At 36.8% G+C, this 13,141-nt stretch overlaps 1 pseudogene; it reads right to left on the bottom strand.

Moving 5' to 3' along the window:
* Window positions 1–4,088, bottom strand: LOC139074641 (olfactory receptor 1165-like; annotated as a pseudogene).
* Window positions 4,089–13,141: the final 9,053 nt, after the last annotated feature.

The following is a 13,141-nucleotide window of genomic DNA, read 5'->3' as shown; positions in this document are numbered from 1 at the left end:
CTAAAATACTTTGGAGTCTATTAGCTTACTCACAGGCTCTTTCACACTTTTGTACCTCAAGCTATAAGTCATTGAGTTCAGCATAGGGATTAGCATGGTATAAAACACAGACCCTACTTGAACAACTACTCATGAGCTTTTGGAGTTGGGCGCACTGTAGAGAGAAAGGATGATGGTGAGGTGGAAAGCGGGTGTGGAGAAGATTCCGTGATGACCACAGGTAAAAAGTATTTTTAGGGCAGTGATGAAAATTAAACCCAGGAAGTGATGACCATGAGTATTCTTATCTCATCAAAATTGGCTAAATTAAAAAAATCTATCTATATGAAATGAAGAGGACCCCAAAGGGAAACAAAGTATTCATACAAAATATATTAACTGTTGAACTCACCATAGGAGATACAAAGAGAGAATGAGAAGAAGGTTACAGACTATGTCCAGGTGTAGCATCCAGCAAGAAGGATGGAGCACAGCTTCTAGATGGAGACATGGCAACCCTGTAAAACAAAGGAAGTGATTATACAAACAGTTAGGAAGTGGTTACAGACCAGCACTGCTAAGAATCAGATTTTTGTTTTTTCTTGAAAGAATTGCCTGTGGTTTAACAGGAAAGAGAGAACAACAGAAGTCATCATCTTTTGTAAACTATAGAGGGCCCTAAACAAGTTTCCAATTTCTACCCTTTCTGGTCTCTCATGGGTTAACCTGAACATCAGCCAGGGTTTTTCTTTTAAAATTTAACTTAGATCATACCACTCTTCTAAAACCCGGCAGTGTTTCCCCATTTCAGTTGAAGTAACAGCCAAAGATCTTAAAAAGTGCTAAAAGCTCTGGCTGATCATGTCCCCTGCCTTTCAGCCTTCCTGTCCTACTGCTTTCCACTTGGCTCACTCTTGCAGAAACTTTTTCTGCAAAAGTTTAAACAATTGAAAGAAATGAGGAGTATACTAGGACCACAAGTATTATGAAGACTTTATTTCTCTAATTTAAATGGTTTATATGTTTTTAAAAAACTGTGTTTGTTATAAAATTTGTGCAATTATTAAAGTTTCATAATTAAAATTATTTTTATTTTAATGAAAATTAAGATTATTTTCATTATTATTTGAATTGTTGCAAATGGAAGAAAGGAGAAATAAGGAATTCACTTTACAGGCTCTTTAATGACTCTAAACACAACTAGACATGAGTCTACACCAGCTGAATTTTGTCCAAAAATGAAAATGTTTGTTTAGATTCTTGCTACTCAGAGTCTGGTGCAATGGCTGGTAACACCAGCATCCCTTGGAAGTCTGTTACAATGCAGAATCATGGCCTGTGCTGCACCCAAATCTGCATTTTATAGCACCCTGAGATGATTTGCATGAATAATGAAGTTTGAAAATCTCTGGGTTTGATTACCTTTGCTTTGACAGAAATTCTTGTGATTTGGCAAGATATTCCACTAAATTAAGAAGAAATAAATGAACATACTCAAATATTTTTTCTGTCTTTTTCTATGTTGCCTTTTATCATCTTCCTTCCAAAGGAAGTCCAAAGAGAATTTAACCTTTCTCCATATACAAACCCAGTGTATATTAATAATTGGTCAGAATATTATGGTAAAGTTATTTGGAATCTCTCTTTTATAACTAAGGAAAATTAAGAGTAAAATGTCTGTTTATTTTATGTTTTATAATTGGGTACTTAGACACATAAGACAAGGTTTTGTGGTATACCTTTGTAGTACAAGGTGAAATTAAAAAGTTTTATTTTAGGCCAACACATTTGTTTGGAAGATGCAATTATTATTTAATCACTAAAGTGACATGGATCAAGAGTATTGGGTATCTGCACAGTGCATACTCTGGAGAACTTTTTGTGATACAAATCATGATTAGAAAGAGATAAACAGAGATAACGTTTTGATTTTTCTTCCTAACTCAGTCAGTCACAGGGTTAATATTAACAAATGAATGATCAGTAAAGAGGACATTTCAATCAAAACGGTTAGCAAACAGGCCATATTTGTCTGACAGATGAACCTATACCATGCAGGTAAAATGTGTAATTAAAGATAGATTAACCTTTAAAAGCAAAACAAGGATTATACAAACTATTTTTGAAATGCATTATGATATCCACCGTCTTAGTAAATAGAACTTACAAAATCAAGTTTGACAGGTCAGATTGTGAGATATGTGAGACTAATAATTATAAGTTTTTCATTTCAGTCCCCTTGGTAATCCTTCCAGAAATTCACATAAAAACATTTTTATTTGATATTCAGAGTCATCATGTTTAACAACACTTCCTATACTATAATACAAGTACAAGAAATCCTTGGGGAAAAAGTATCAAATAAATTAGGCAGATCTTATAAGGTTTCCAGGCTCTCATTGCTAATTCCTCCATATTCACACTCCTAGTCAGCTACAGCTTTTCAGAATTCTGCTGTAAGTCTGACATTCTCAGTGGTTAAACGGAATTGAAGAATATTTTAAAAAATGATTTACCATGCCGATATATTAGTCAACAGATTTGGATTTTATGGTCTGATATTACTGTTAAGTAAACTTCCTAGGGTCGCTGCAGTAAATTAAGACAAACTTGGTGGCTTAAAACAATGGAAATTTTTTGCCTCACAATTCTTAAGACCAGAAGCCTGAAACCAACGTACTGGCAGGACCATGCTCCCTCTGAAGATGCCAGAGGAGAATCCTTTCTTGTGTCCTCCAGATTCTGGTGGCTCCTAGAGTTCCCTTGTTGGTAGCAGCAAATGCCAATCTCTGCCTCCATCTTCACAAAGCCTTCTTTCTCTATGTGTCCTTTACTGTCTCTTGCAAGGACATACTCAATGGATTTAGGGCCCACTATAATCCATTTTGATCTCTCCTTGATCCTTACCTTTATTACATCTGCAAAGATCCTATTTCCAAATAACCTCCCATTCTGAGCTTCTTGATAGATGTAGATATTTTGGGGACACTTCAACCCACAACAATTATGTTACTTGATGTATGGTTCACAGATATTTTATTAAACATTGAACTTAATAGAAAACAAATGATACAATAGCTAGTTTATTACAGTGGATTTAAAAATCTGGTAAATTGAGTAGATAATTTGAATCATTATCTCTACTAGAAGCATTGAACTATCCTTAATATAATAAATCAAATTCCTTTGGAAATACAAATCTTCAACAAAATTGTATTGAATGATTCATTATTTTCCTGACACTTTCCTTCACATCATTGTTCCTGAGACTATAGGTCAGAAGATTCATCAGAACCTACTTTGACTATGAACCATGAGTTTCTGGAGTTTGGTACACAATAAACGAACAAGATAGCCCCATGGAAAATGGTGATGGTGGTCACGTGGGAAGTGGAGAAGGCTTTTCAGCATCCACCAGAAGAAGGTATTTTCATGACAGTGACAAAAATGAAAATATTAGCAGTGAGGATGACTACCAGGCTGCTCATCTCATTGAATATGAAAATGACAAAACAGAGCACCTCGCTATGTAGAGATCAAAGCAGGAAACAGAAACAATGACTGAGTCCTCATAGCCAAAATTATTTATGATGTTAGACCTACAGAAAGATAGTGCCAGAGGAAAATATGTGAGTGTCAGAGAAGAGACTATACTCCATGTGTAGGGCCCAGTCACTAATGATGTACAGAGCTTTTGGGACACGATTACTGTAAAGAGAGAGGCAAATTGCCACAAATCAGTCAGAGGCCATCACTGCAAACATGAATGTTTCTGCCACTGCAAATATACAAGCCAAGAAGAATTGCATGATGCATCCTATCAAAGAGATCATCCTGTCTTCCACAACCAACTTCTCCAACACTTAGGGTGTAACTGTAGTGAAATAACAGAAATCAAGAAAGGACAAGTGGCTGAGAAAAAAATACACGGGGCTGTGGAGTTTAGGACCGATCCTCATGATCGCGATCATGCCCAGGTTCCCCACCACAGTGACTGTGTAGATGGTGAAGAATGCCAGGAGCAGTGGCACCCAGAGGTCTGGATATTTTGAGAAGCCCAAGAGGCTGAATGTGGCTCCAACATTCTGATTTCCTTGAGCTAACAACATGATTATTGTTGGAGAAAATCTAAAATAATGATAAAATAGTAACAATGATAATGATGATAGTACATTTATATGACATTTACCATGTGCAGGCCTTGGGCTAAAACATTAAAATATATTAATTTAGATCCTCAAATACCACTATGAATTGTGAAACAAGTAGCCCCATATTTTACATAAGGAAACTAAGGCATATATATATTATGGAACTGGTTAGAGGTTTCACAGTTTGTTAGTGATGAGTTGGATTTTGAAGTTATTCCTGAGTGCCAGATTTGAATTAAGCTCAGGGTTAGATGGAAAATTATTCCACGTTGTTGTAGAAAACGTATGTCTTTCACAGTTCTATCATTCTGAAGATCTGTGCTTTCTAATAGCACTAATATAACAATTATAAATTTGGCACAAAGATTTATAAAGGAAGGATAAGAAGTAAAGCATTAGACCTATATTTCTATACTTACAATGTTCAAATTGAGGACCATAACAAAGGCAGCATTTATGAGTCTGCACAAGAACTTTTCAGTTTTGGAAACAAATATGAATGTTAAAGGGAATATAGCCATGTATATCTTCAGGCTTTACATTGATTTTATCCTGATGCTACGATAATTACCTTAGTGTTCTAAAAATATAGCAACCTGATCAAATGAGGAAGCTTCACTTGTGACGTGTTCTCTCCTTCCTGTGTTTTCTTTCCTACTAAAGTTTTTTCTCACTTAGTGTCACTGATGTTCTCAACATATTCATCTAGATTCTTGATCATTATCTTTTAACTTTCTTTCTTTTTTTGTGAGGAAGATTGGCCCTGAGCTAATATCTGTTGCCAATCTACCTCTTTTTTGCTTGAGGAAGATTGTCACTGAGTTAACATCTGTGCAAATCTTCTATGTTTTTATGTGTGATGCTGCCACACCATGGCTTGACTAATGGTGCTAGGTCCATGCCCAGGATCTGAACCTCTGAACCCTGGGCCACCAAAGTAGAGTGCATTAACTTAATCACTACACCACAGGGCCAGCTCCACTATTATTATTTTTTAATGTGATAACTTTACTAGGCATATTATAAGTTTGCTCAATTAATCTTAAGAAAAATAAACAAGACTTTATATATCTTTACATGAATATAAAAAGCAGAAATGTGCAAGGTGAAAAAAGTATCTATAAAACAATAGCTAGAGAGATCAATTATTAATTCATGTCAAATTTATTTTTCTATTTTCTCATGAAGGTATATTTATGTTCCTATATTTCTAAGTAAGGAGATGCCTAAACAATGTCACACTGTATATTTTTTCTTTGTTAATTAGTAATACATTGTAAACGTGATTTTCTATTGACACTATTCATTTATACTGGTTGTATTAATAGAAAACAATTTGCGTTGGCCTTTTAAATCTAAGTAAAGTGCTCTCAGATGTCCATATTTGCTACTGAACCTGGGAAACAATTCTGGATTATATCTTTTCTAAAAATATCAGTTTCTGAAAAGGATGATATATTCACTAATTTTGGTAACTCTAGCCATCAGGCTTTTAAAGACAAATCAAATTTACCAGTGGCTTGATGCACTACATGATTATTTCTCACCAAAGCAAGGCCAAAAATGCATTCCTAGACATTGACAGCTCTGCTCCTTATAATATTATAGGGGCTCCGGTTTCTTCCTGCTTAGGGTTCACCATCATTATGGTGCTTCTGAGGTGATGGTTCCCTTTTGTAAAGGAAGAAGAGGCAGTCACAAAACTACCCTGCAAATACCTCTTTAGAAAAGCTTGATGTCATTGAAGCTGACCTCACACAGCACAGAGGGAAAACAAGCTCAAGATATAATCAGCAGTCTCAGAAACACTACACTTGAGGAACTACAGATAAAAAGCATGGATCTATGTTCATCAGAGATATTGGCCTATACTTTTATTGTGATTTTTCTTCCAGTTTTGGTATCAGTGTAATGCTGGGCTCATAAAATTAGTTTGGAAGTTTTACCTCTACTTTTTGGAAGAGTTTAAGAAGGACTGATGTTAATGCTTCTTTAAATGTTTGGTAGAATCCTCAACAAAAGACTAGAAAACTGAATACAACAGCATACTAAAAGGATTATACAACACTACCTGGTGAGATTTTTCCAGGAATACAAGTCTGGTTCAACATAACCAATCAGTGCATTATCCAACATTAATAGAACAGAGGAATAAAACCACATGATCACCTCAATTGACACAGAAAAAGCATTTGACAGATACAAACACTCTTTCATGATAAAAAATATTCAGAAAACTAGGATTAGTAGGGTACTTTATCAACCTAACAAATGCTATTATGAAACTAATAAAGGCCATTTATGAAAAATCCATCAGTAGCATAACAAACAGTTAAAGATCGAAAGTTGTCTACTAAGATTTGTAAGAGTGATGAGGATTATTTTAGGCTGGTTACTGTTAAAAACTGCAGATGAGAAGGAGGCTCTGAGGAGTGGAATTTGCTTGCCCTTTGATGAGTGACATTTGCATTTGCGAAGGAAGTCTCCATCTGTGGGGGGGTGTCTCCCTCTCTGCACCAGGAGGAAGGGAGGGTGACCTGATCTCCAGAAACTCTTAATGGTGATGGCAAGGACTTAAGTCTTGTTTATTGTGCTTGCCTGGTAACCTCATGTAGCTGCCTCCCCCCACAACCAACATCCTCCTTTGTCTTTAGCTGAAGATAACATTTAAGGTGGTGGCTTCTGCCATTTACTTAATCCAGTTTGATTCTTGTCTAAAAGTTATAAGACCACCCAATAACCAAACCCCACCTGCACTGATACCATTTTAACAACTATTTTACATATTCTTTTCTTTGTCTTGTAAAGAGATAACTCACATACCTATGCCTTAAATTTAGCCCTACTCTCAACCCATGTAGCAGTAGCAGCAGCTCTGACTGCCCATGGGTCCTGTCCCCATGTTTGTAGCAGATCTTTACTGCTCATGGGTCCCATCCCCATGCTATTCCACACTATTCTCTAAATAAAATTGCACTACTGCCAGACCTTGAGCGTTAAAGAAATCTTTCTTTCAACTCCTTGGCTCACTGACCCTGCATCAAGAGGACAAGGGTGCGGTTTCACCACTGCTGGCTCTTTTGCACTGGAAGTTCTAGCCAGTGTACTTAGGCTAAAAATAGAAAAAGTCATCTAATTTTGAAAAAAGTTAAGCTATCTCTATTCAAGGGATACATCAATATCTATATCTATATTTATATCTATATGTATCTATCTATATGTATATCTTAATCTATATCTATGACTCTCAAAGAATTAACAACAACAAAAAATGACTAGCACTAATAAACAAATTCAGCAAAGTTGCATGGTACAAAATAAACAGGAAAAAATCAGCGGTGTTTCTAGAAGGCAGAGATGAGCAATCTTCAAAGAAATTAAGAAAATAACTCCATTTAAGTATCATCTAACAAAATGAAATACCTAGAAATACATTTAACAAGGAGGTGAAAGACTTGTACACTTAAAACTACAAAACATTGCTGAAACAATGAAAGAACATCTAAATAAATGAAAAGATATTCTGTGTTCCTAGTGAAGGAAACCGGACTATGTTATCCTAAAATATGCCCTTTAGACATAAAAAATTATTTGAGCTGAAGGCAAGTAGGAAGCAGCAGACACAGGAAAAGCTCTCTCTACTCTCCCTTTGTCTGCCAAAAAGCAGGATGTAAGTTCTCCTTTCACCCGAAGCAGATTCTTATCAGCTCAAATGCACCAAAGGAATCTGCAAACAAACCTTACTCCTTAGATTTCCATCCCTCTGTTTACCTTCCCACATTTTGCTGCCCTACAAAGCCAAAAACTTCTTTCCTCGGTCCTGTCATTTCTCTCTAAATTTATTCTTCTTTGTTGAAGATGCTACCTAAACCACAGTTCTAAAGTCTCTCTTTGAGTTTCTCTATATTGAGGTTCCTCCCATGTAATGAGCACTGTATGCATTAATTATCTCTTTGGTTTTCTCTTGCTAATCTGTCTTTTTGTTTAAAAGCCCCAACTGAAAAATTAAAATGAATAGCAGTAAAGTTTTGTCTGACCTACGATAGCTTGTAAGACTTAATATTGTTAAGTTGACCATACTACCACAATTGGTGGTATGCAATCCTTATCAAAATTCCAAAGGTAATTATGTGGAAGTGGAAATTGATCCTCAAATTCGTAAGGAATTCCAAGGATCCTGAATAGCTAGAACAAACTTGAAAGAGAATAAATTTGGCGGATTCTGAATTCCTGATTTCACAACTTAACCACAACACTACAGAGTAGTTCTAGGAAAAGGATAAATATCTAAACTAAGGGAATAGAATTCAGAATCCAGAAATAAACCTATATATCTATGGACCATTGGTTTTCAACAGTGTGCCTAGGACATTCAATGGGGAAAGAATATTTCTTCAATAAGTGGTGCCAGGACAACTGGATATTAACATATAAAATAATGAGGTTTGACACCTACAACATACCACATACAACAATTAACTCAAAATTGACAGACAAGAAATTTTCACATATTGAGTTATATACGGTAGCTATTCTGATTTAAAACTGATTCAGTTTGAACTATAGAAGCCTGACTTAGGCCTATTAAACATATATTGTACATCTGCTTTAATAACTAAAGTAAAATAATGCACTCTTCAAAGGTAAGAATGCATACTTGCCCTCCTACAACATGAGTATGGGTAACACCTTTATTAGTACTCCTCAGGATATGTTCCCTTTCCTGGACATCAGAGTCATGCTGTCCTGCTAATTTGCAACTGAATACATATTTGAAAATTTGATGAATATGTATCCTGGGCACGTTTAATGTATGTTCTTTGTTCTAAAAAGGTTTAAAACTGTACTAAAAACCATGCTTCTCTGGAATGCTTTCTTCCTTTGTGGAGACTGCCTTCCCAGGTTATAATCTTCAGCTTAGCTCAAAGAAAATCTCATCTTATCTCTCTGTCGATGAAAATAATCCATAACCAACCTATAAATGAAAATTTGGGTGGGTTTATTCCGAGCTTAAATCTGAGGATTATAACCCGGGAGAGTCTTTCCACAAAGGAACAGAGCACTCCAAAGAAGTGGGGGTATACAGGGTGGTTATATACCCTCAAAGAGTATGTTTCACATATGATTGAAATGTCCCTTTTACAATAGTCACGAGGCTGCTCTGTCAGCACAGCGATGGAAACAGCAGCTAGGCCTGCTATATCAGTGAAGCCCGCAGGGTGGCAGGTCTGTTGCCTCGAGCTGGGTGGTCACAGATGAGTGCTGCAATCAGTTCCCAGCCTAAAGAAAGATGCTTAATCTTTAAGGAGATCTCAACGTTGGGAGGGGGAGGGAAGTTGCACATTTATCTCAAAATGTCTAAGCAGATATACAATGCATGCTCAATGGCCACTGTCAGGCCCTTTTGGAAAAACAGTCAGGCTGAATTAGGTTTATACCAAATGGCTTCCTCATATACTCCAATATATCCTATTGCTTGCCATTTTTATTTGTCATCTCCTATCTATAGAATGATTAGTGGTAAATTGCACTGACAGAAGAAATCCCCATATGTAAGAGCAAAAACTATAAAACTCTTAGAAGAAAAACAGGGGTAAATTTTCATGGCCTGGGATTTGGCAATGGATATCTAGATATGAGAACAAAAGTATAAGCAACAAAAGAAAAAATAGATAAATTGGACTCTATGAAATTTAAAATATTTGTGCGTCAAAAAACATTACCAAGTGGCCAGCCCAGTGGCATACTGGTTAAGTTTGCATGCTCTGCTTTGGCGGTCCTGGGTTCACCAGTTCAGATCCTGTGCATGGACCTATGCACCACTTATTAAGCCATGCTGTGGCAGGTGTGCCATATATAAAATAGAGGAAGGTGGACATGGATGTTATCTCAGGGCTAATATTACTCAAAAAAATTATTAATAAGGTGAATAAAGCATCCTACAGAATAGGAGAAAAACTTTACAAATCAAATATCTGATACTAGTCTAGCATCCAGAATTTATATAGGACTCTTACAATTCAACAACAAAAAGTCAAATAAGATATATAAGAAGGTTTGCAAATGTCTAACAGGCACACGAAAAGATGCTCAACATCTTTAGATTTTGGGAAAATGCAAATCAATACCATAATGAGATATCACTTCACACCTACTGAGATAACTCCAATTAAAAAAAAAAAACAGAATAGCAAGTGTTGACAAGGATTTAGAGGAACTGGAACTGTCATGCATTCTTATTGGGAGTCCAAAATGGCTCAGACACTGTGGAAATCAGTTTGGTGGTTCCTCATGTAGATAAACATAGAATTCTTCTTTACCCAATGCATAGTAAAAAATTTTGCCTCAAACAAGGAGAAGTTGGCCTTTGCCCTCAGTTTCTGGGAGGTAATCTATATCTTACCTGATAGTAGTGTCTGTTTAGGGAGAGCAGCTGGCCACCCCCGATATCAAGGTGGGGCTGGTCATATTAGACAACCTTAAGGTAGAGATTGCCCATACCAGAAAGATTAACTTGTGATTTAAGGTAGAGGCTTTCAGATATGGATTATCAGTCAACCTGGAGGCTGAGATCAACCATTAGGGCAATCGATCAATCAAGCCTATGCAATAGAGTCCTAATAAAAACTGAACACTGAGACTTGTGTGAACCTCCATGTTTGGGAATAACTCGTGTATTATATAATGATAATGCTGAGATAATAACATATCCTGAGCACAATGGAGTTTCTCTTATGGACCCCTCCTAGACTCTGCCCAACATGTCTCTTCCTTTGAGTTATTGATCTTTATCTTTATCCTGTGATAAACCATAACTCTGAGTAAAGTTTTCAGTTAGTTGTTTGAAATTTCTAGGAAATTAGTGTACCCAAGAGTGGTTTTGGGAATTCCTCAGACTCGCAATTTATGTCAGAAGTGAGTGAAGTACTAGACGTTTTGCCCTCAAACCTCACAGTTTGGCTAACTCTAAGTACCCAGCAATTCCATTCTTAGGTATAAACTGTAGGGGAAAAAGACATTTCCTCTTCCCAAATGTGAGTTCATCTGGCAGGAGAATGAATTAAATTCATATGAGACAGACTAGCAAGAGAAAATTAAACAAAGCTTTATGAGGAAACATGGCCCAGGGCCTTTCTTCCCAAAGGAAGAAAGGGCACCGAAGAAGTGGGGTACACAGAGTGGTTATATACCCACAAACAGGGTGTTTCACATAGGATTGAAATGTCCCTTTTACAATAGTCACGAGGCTGCTCTGTCAGCACAGTGCTTGATGGTCACAGCAGGTAGTGGTCTGCTATCTCGGTGGGCGTAGCCGGAGGCAAGTCCATTGTCTGGAGCTGGGTGGTCACAGGTGAGCACAGCAATCAGTTCCTAGCCTAAGGAAAGATGCTTAATCCTTAAAGAAATGCCAACGTTGGGAGGGGGAGGGAAGTCACTTACAGGAGGTTACCAGACAAGCACAATAAAATGCAGATTTAAGTCCTTGCTTTTGGTATGGATTAAGAGTTTCTAGAGAGAAGGTCATCTCCTTTCTTCTTCCTGGTACAGAGAGGGAGGCACATTTTACAGATAGAGATTTACCTTACAAATGTAAATGTGTCCTAACAAAGGGCAAGTTCCATTACTCAGAGCCTCCTTCCCTGTCTCAGTTTATCAAAAAGCAATCAGCCTCAAATCATCCTGATGCCAAAGAGACATATCTTGGGGTGGCCAATTTCAGATCCCTACAATACCAAACAGAATTGATAACAGGCACTCACACAGTCACACATGAACATTCCTAGCAGCACTATTCACAAGAGACAAAAGGTCAACTAACCCAAATGTCCTTCAATAAATTAATACACTGGGGCCGGCCTGGTGGCGCAGCGGTTAAGTTCACACGTTCCGCTTCTCGCTGGCCCGGGGTTCGCTGGTTCGGATCCCGGGTGCGGACATGGTAGTGCTTGGCAGCCATGCTGTGGTAGGCGTCCCACGTATAAACTAGAGGAAGATGGGCACGGATGTTAGCTCAGAGCCAGGCTTCCTCAGCAAAAAGAGGAGGACTGGCAGTAGTTAGCTAAGGGCTAATCTTCCTCCAAAAAAAAAAAAAATTAATACACTACATGCAGTATTTGCATGTGATGGAATATTATTTAACCATAAAAAGGAACAAAGTGCTGATACACGTGATAATGTGGATGAACCTTGAAAACAGTATGCCAAATGAAAGAAGTCAGGGACAAAGGTCACATATTGCATGATTCTGTTTATATGAAATAAATAGTATGTGTAAATACATAGATGCAGAAAGCAGATTGCTCCTTATTAGGACCTGGGAGGGGGGGGAAAGTTGGGCAAACTGCTTAATGGGCATGACTTTTTTTGTGATGATGAAAGTATTTTGTAACTAAGTAGAGGTGTGTTTGAACAATATGGTGAAAGTTTTAATGCCATTGAATTTTTTACTTTAAAATGATTAATATTGTGAGAATTTCACTTCAACCAAAAAACCAGCTATGGAAAGGGAATGAGATTTGATCCTATTTTTTGTCTCAGCCTCAGTCTCTGCAGTGATTGATTCAAATTTGTCAAAGGTAAAAAGTTTGTCCTTCTCCTAACCAAAATTCTATTGCTTCAGTCTTCCATACTGTTGATAATTCATTATCTAGAAAGAAGGAAGTAAATGAGTTTTTTGTTTTAACACACTGTCCCTTATATTCTTAGTTTGCTGAGTATTTTCATCATGAGTAGTTGAGTAATTTTATTAAATATTCTTTACATCTGTTGAGGTGACTATGTGTTCTTCTGTTTTATTTTGTAAATGTGAGGGATCACCTTGATGGATTAGAAATGATATGCTAAATTTGCATTATTGGATTAAATCCCTCTTGAATGTAATGTGCTATCTATTTTATATTTCAACAAATTGATTTGATATTTTAAGTACTTGTCAATATATATTTATGATATATTGCTATGTAACTTATCTATCTAGTAACACTGGCTTCATAAAATGAACTGGAAAGTGT

The sequence above is a fragment of the Equus przewalskii genome, chromosome 11 (genome assembly GCF_037783145.1).
Source record: "Equus przewalskii isolate Varuska chromosome 11, EquPr2, whole genome shotgun sequence".
In the NCBI taxonomy this organism is placed as follows: Eukaryota; Metazoa; Chordata; class Mammalia; order Perissodactyla; family Equidae; genus Equus; species Equus przewalskii.
The sequence above is the reverse complement of the archived record's forward strand: the minus strand, read 5'-3'. Positions and strand labels throughout refer to the sequence as shown.